This window comes from Abramis brama, assembly GCF_963993115.1.
Source record: "Abramis brama genome assembly, chromosome: 12".
Taxonomy (NCBI): Eukaryota; Metazoa; Chordata; class Actinopteri; order Cypriniformes; family Leuciscidae; genus Abramis; species Abramis brama.
Genome location: NC_139974.1, coordinates 9,086,371 through 9,092,370, shown reverse-complemented (window position 1 = coordinate 9,092,370; position 6,000 = coordinate 9,086,371).

Genomic DNA, 6,000 nt, shown 5'->3' with positions numbered 1-6,000 from the left:
TTGGTAACTTTTTTAACTTAATAAAACTGTCTAGAAATCATTTGGATGGTTAAACAACCTGTTCTGGTGATATTGGTGACTTTCCCCGCTCCCCCCAGCGTTCCCAGGCGGAAAACCAACCTTGCAACTTGGGCACTACCAGAGCCCGTCTACGGAGAGCCTGCCCACTCCCTATTAAGCTCTATTGTACCGAATTTTTGTTGTAGTACCACCAGAGTTCCACTGGGGGCGATCGCCATGAGTGCAAAATGAATGGGAGTCAATGGGGCTAGACAGCTAAATTTGTCTCTTTCACCCGATTGCCGTTGAGAAATCTCAGATCTGATTGTAGATTTTGCAAGTTCAACATGGGTTTTAGGTCGAAAGTTGAATGAACGAGTACTTATGTCCTTTTGATTTCTTACAGGCTGAGTTGTTGTTGCCCATAACACGCTAGCATTCTGCTAATGAACGCTGATTGGTCAGTGAAGGACTGATTACGACCAGAGATACCGCTTGATGGCATCGTGTCATCCGCAGCGGGACCAGAAACAAACAAAACAAAAACTCTTCTAGCACGTGTGTTTACCTGTGTCAGCTGTGTTGTCGATGCCTCAAGTGAAAAGAAAGTGCAGAGCGCGAACGCACCAGAGTGAGTGAAGGATTGCCGTGAAGCAGTATATCTGGTCGTACGTGTATGACGTCATTGACACTTTAAAAGACTTTTTAAAGCAAATAAGTGACTCAAAAAAATCTAACACCCAGCAATGTGTAATTTATTTGCATCTCCTTTCGAATACAACATTCAAATTACTAGACAAAAAATTATATCCTGAGAAAAGTGGATTTTTATTGGTATAGCACCATAGACCTCCATTCATTCTGCACTCGTCCTATGAGCGCCCTCATATGGAATCAGAGAGGAACTGCAACCAGTTCAGAAGCCGGAAGTGTACTGAGAGTGAAACTTCTCGCCATTTTAGACATTGGGTGTTTCTCAATATGCGTTCTTCACCGATCTTGCGTCCTTGTGTTCTCGTTTTACGTCATCATTAACCGTCGAAGTTCAGACCCAATTCTCAAGAACGCAAGTACAGAGGACGCATGAAAGAACCCGGATGTGTTCTTGATACCGAGGATGCATCGAATGCAGACTTGAGCTAGTACTCGCCTGGTGTCCCAGAAGTCATTGCGGCCGGTTCCGAGTTCGTTCTTCCAAGGAAGCTTGGCAAGACCGGTCTCCACGTGAACACAAGTCCGTTCTCTGCGTTCTTGGAATTGAGAAACAGCCATTCTCTGGCACTACCGTCCCGGCAAGATAGAAATTGTAAGTCTCGTGATAAGCGAGAACTAGAACGAGCGCGAAACACAAATTGCTTTACGGCAATTCGACATAAACACCCACGCATGTATGATGTATTACCAGATTACCCACCTCGGTAGACATAGCTCCACACGATACAGTTGGCTTGCTCCGATCAAAACAAACGCACATGAGCAGCGGTAGAGAGGGGGAGGAGGCCGCCGCAAGTGAGTTTTTTACGACTGTGTTGTGAAATATAAATTTGGAGCGCTGTCAGTACAGAGAACAATGACAAAAATCGGTGTTGCCTACACCGTGTTATCCTCTTTTTAAAATTTGCACCCTGTTGACTTCAATGGGGCAAGTTTTAAACCTGCTTTTAGCCTCTTAACATCCTTGATGTGTCATTACAAGTGCACAGGTCATGTGAGTGATTCCTTCAGAGTGAACACGGGTGAATCTGACTGCAGTATATGTGAAAGATATGAATAAAAATGATGTTATTTCAGCCAGCGCTCATACCTGTATTTACATCCTGTTTTCGGTTGAAGTCCACAGTACTTATGTCGAGTACGATACACAGTACGATTGTCGAGTTCACGCGCGTGATCATACGTACTAAACCTATGCGCGTGAACTCGACAGTCGACTACTGTGAACTTCAACCGGAAAACAGGATGTAAATACAGGTATGAGCGCTGGCTGATCATTTTTATTCATATCTTTCACATCTACTGCAGTCAGATTCACACGCGTTCACTCCGAAGGAATCACTCACATGACCTGTGCACTGTGACGATAACACCAGTGACCAATCTGCAGACAAAATGGCATATCTAAGATGGCGGCCACAGTAGCTCAAACCACACTTCTTAAATTGTAAATAAATCACTTAATCATGCAATTTGAAAAAATCTATTAATAAAATTTCCTTTCCCCTTACTAAAAACTGTAGAACACCAGTGACACATCTTAAGTCCTCGCATGAAATTATCAAATTATTTATCAAATTGCTAAAAGATGAAAAGAGAGTGCACACTCACCATGTGCTTTTCAAAACAGCCACGCCTACAATGAACCTTTGACCCAGGAAGAAGTTGGCAAGGATGTTGAATTTTTTCAAATTGGTGTTTTTTATAAATTGTAACACCAGTGACATGAAATTGAGGGACAGGTATTCCCTGTAAATTATTTATAATATTTAGTTGATATTTTATTTTTTTAAGTAGTCCACTAAATAACTATACTACTTCCCTTTGTATTATGACATTTAAAGGGGGAGAAAAATATATTTTTTAACTCAAAATATGTCACTAAACCACGACTCCTGACCCGAGGGACAAGCCAATTTCATGGTACTGACCGTGTTCTATAATATATATATAAAAAATGTTTGCAATATAACTGTCTTACATATGTTTTATTAACAATAATACACTTCAATTAAAACAAAAAAAACATATATTTTGTGTCATTATCTGACACTTTTAAGTGTTTTTCCTGGTGGTTGAGGCTGGGACAGGAAAGCCACCATTTTCGTAGAATGACCCACTGAGTACCTAAGATGTACACTTTTATTACTGAAATGCTGGAAAGTATTTACAAGAACAATATTTCATCGCAGCTCCACCTCAACGAACAAAAATGGGAAAGAGATGAAAGCACGTAAAACATTTTAAATGGTTATTATGGCAGCAATATGATACAATTTTAAAATATGTAGGCTAGGCTATTATAGGCTATTATAGTTTGGATTAGGCCTATTTTTTATAATAGGCCTATCCCATGAGTCCTAATAAATGCAATTTCAACTATTTCTGAAGTGCTTCTTTCATAAACACCGTTTTCTCACTGTGGACGACAAATCTCGTTAAAAAAAAATCAACAACAAAAAACGGTCATGCTTTAGAATTTAAAATCATCTGCTTGCGATCGCGAGCGGGCGGGCCCTGGGGCGCCGTGAGCGCTAAGAGAGGTATGAGTCGAAAAAGATGGATAAAGCAAAAAAGCTGTCGGGCCAGTCGGGCCAGTCGGGGACTAAATATAGAAAATGAAAGAGGGCGGCAGCAGCTAAATAAGTGGATGGTGAAAGGCGATAAATACGATAGTGTGACGTCTGTGCTTGGAGGCTTGCAAATATTCATGTCAAATTTAACACGCGGAAGCTTTGTTTTCCGTAGCTTCCAGGCACGTATTGTGTTACAGGTCATGATGTAGCACAATCATGTTTTTAATCATAATCATGTTTTTAAAAAATATAACTGGCAGCTGTTGTTGCCAGAATAATTCTGTAAAAACTAAAATAAAAAATACAGTAAAAACATAAACAACTTTACAGAACAATAATGATGTTAGTGCACCTGTCGCTCATATTATTTTGTTATTGCAGAACCTATAGTCACATAAAGATCAGGGAAATATACCATTGTTGTCAACAAGGACCAATCATGACAAAAAAAGAAAAGAAAAGAAATAGCCTATCATTGGTTTGTGTAGCCTACATCATAATATAATTTCACGGGAAAATAAGCACAATGACGAGGTTAAATATCTTTGAATAATTCATCATAATACATAAAGGAAATGCATTTTTTGTTTGCTTATAAGCATGAGGGATAAAACGAGAGTTCAATTCAACAAGAAAAAGAGGAAAACAATGGAGATTTAAGCGACTTTTGCTTGTGGGCCAACATTTTTGCATATAAAATGAAGACATTAAAACATATTCAAGAGATGCCGATTTCGGGGTTTCGTAATAAATAAACATAATATCTTTAAGGATAAAACTATAGGTCACATTAGTGGGTTAAAAATTTAAAAATTCAATCAACCCATAATTTATTGGTTATACTACAATCACAAAATAAATGGGCAGCTGTTTCTTCAACGAGACCACAAAATGAGCAAGTTTCATAAATATCAAAATATTTACAGATAGATTAATTAAACCTGACGTCGCTCATATCTTTTAAGTTGTTGCGCTTGTGATAACGTCACATAACGTCAACATGGCGGTCGGATGATGTACGGATCGCATTCATACTTAACGAGCACCTACTCTTTTAGCGCTCGTTAAGTAGGTAAATACTACTTATTGAAATTAAGTACCTGTTCGGTGAGTATACGGTTTCGGACGCAGCCAATGTATGCAGAAGTTATAACACTTCCTGTTTCCATTTTTTTCGCCATAAATTCGTTTCAAAGCCATGGCCAAACTGTTCGAGATATCAAAAAGCCGTCCTCAATTTAGCCAGCAAAACAATTGGGCCCTCTGCACATTTATAAATTGTAATTGTGGCTTCATACTTTTTGTGGCCACTGTATGTGATAATTTGTAATGATGTGAAATTGCGTAATATGATTCATGTGGTAAAAAAAAAAAATTCTGGTCACTCCTGATTACATTTAATTAGAGAGAGAACATCCAAAAAAGATTGGTTTTAAAGGGATAGTTCGCCCAAAAATGATATTTAAGCCATGATTTACTCACCCTCAAGCCGTTCGAGATGCATATGTCAATCTTTTTTCAGACGAACACATTTTCAGTTATTTTAGAAAATGTCTTAGATCTTTCAGTGGTTATAATGTGAAGCAATGGGGTCCAGCTGATTCAAGTTGCAAAATGTGCATGCATCCTTCACAAAAATAATCCATCCGGCTCCAGGGGGATAAACGAAGGCCTTCTGAGGGTAATCCATGCGGTTTTGTCGTAAAAATATACATATTTAAAACTTTATAAACGAAAATAACTGGCTTCCGGTGGCGGTCGGCGCGCGTTCATGGAGATGAATGACGTCGTGACGTAGAGCGAACGTAGAGTTTTGTTTTGCTCTGCTCTCTAGCTGCGCTGTCACGCTCGTTCTACGTCACGACGCTTCCTGCGCTACGTCCTACGTCATAAGCCAGCAACCATCTCCATGAACGCGCGCTGACCGCCACCGGAAGCCAGTTATTTTCGTTTATAAAGTTTTAAATATGTATATTTTTACGACAAAACTGCACGGATTACCCTCAGAAGGCCTTCGTTTATCCCCCTGGAGCCGGATGGATTATTTTTGTGAAGGATGCATGCACATTTTGCGACTTGAATCAGCTGGACCCCATTGCTTCACATTATAACCACTGAAAGATCTAAGACATTTTCTAAAATAACTGAAAATGTGTTCGTCTGAAAAAAGATTGACATATGCATCTCGAACGGCTTGAGGGTGAGTAAATCATGGCTTAAATATCATTTTTGGGCGAACTATCCCTTTAAGAAATCATCCCTAATTGTTCCTGTATGGTTCGTAGTGTTTAATAAAGGTTGTCATGTCATCTGACACGTTTCTGTTTTGTTCTGTTTTTGTTTAGCACTTCCTTGTGTAGCCTATGGACTGGAACAGACCAGTAGTACAGTACCCTGACAACATGGGCAGGTTCTCTTACTGTACAAACCAGTTTTACGAGAAAGTTTGAACCACTTGGCTTCTAAATTGTGTTTTGTCTGTCAACCATGTTTTTTCAGATGTTACCCAAGATAATTCTCTTTCTCTCCAGTCTTCACATGCAACTGGCACGTCGCACCTATAACGAGCCTATATTGAGAAACGGCCTTATAGTAGGCTGCTCTTGCTGCTTCTGTCACTTCCTAAAACGTAAAATCTGGGGGAAGAAGACTGGTATCAGTAGGCTGTTTCAGTTTATTAAACTTCTTGGTCGTTGGTCTGAATGGTTGA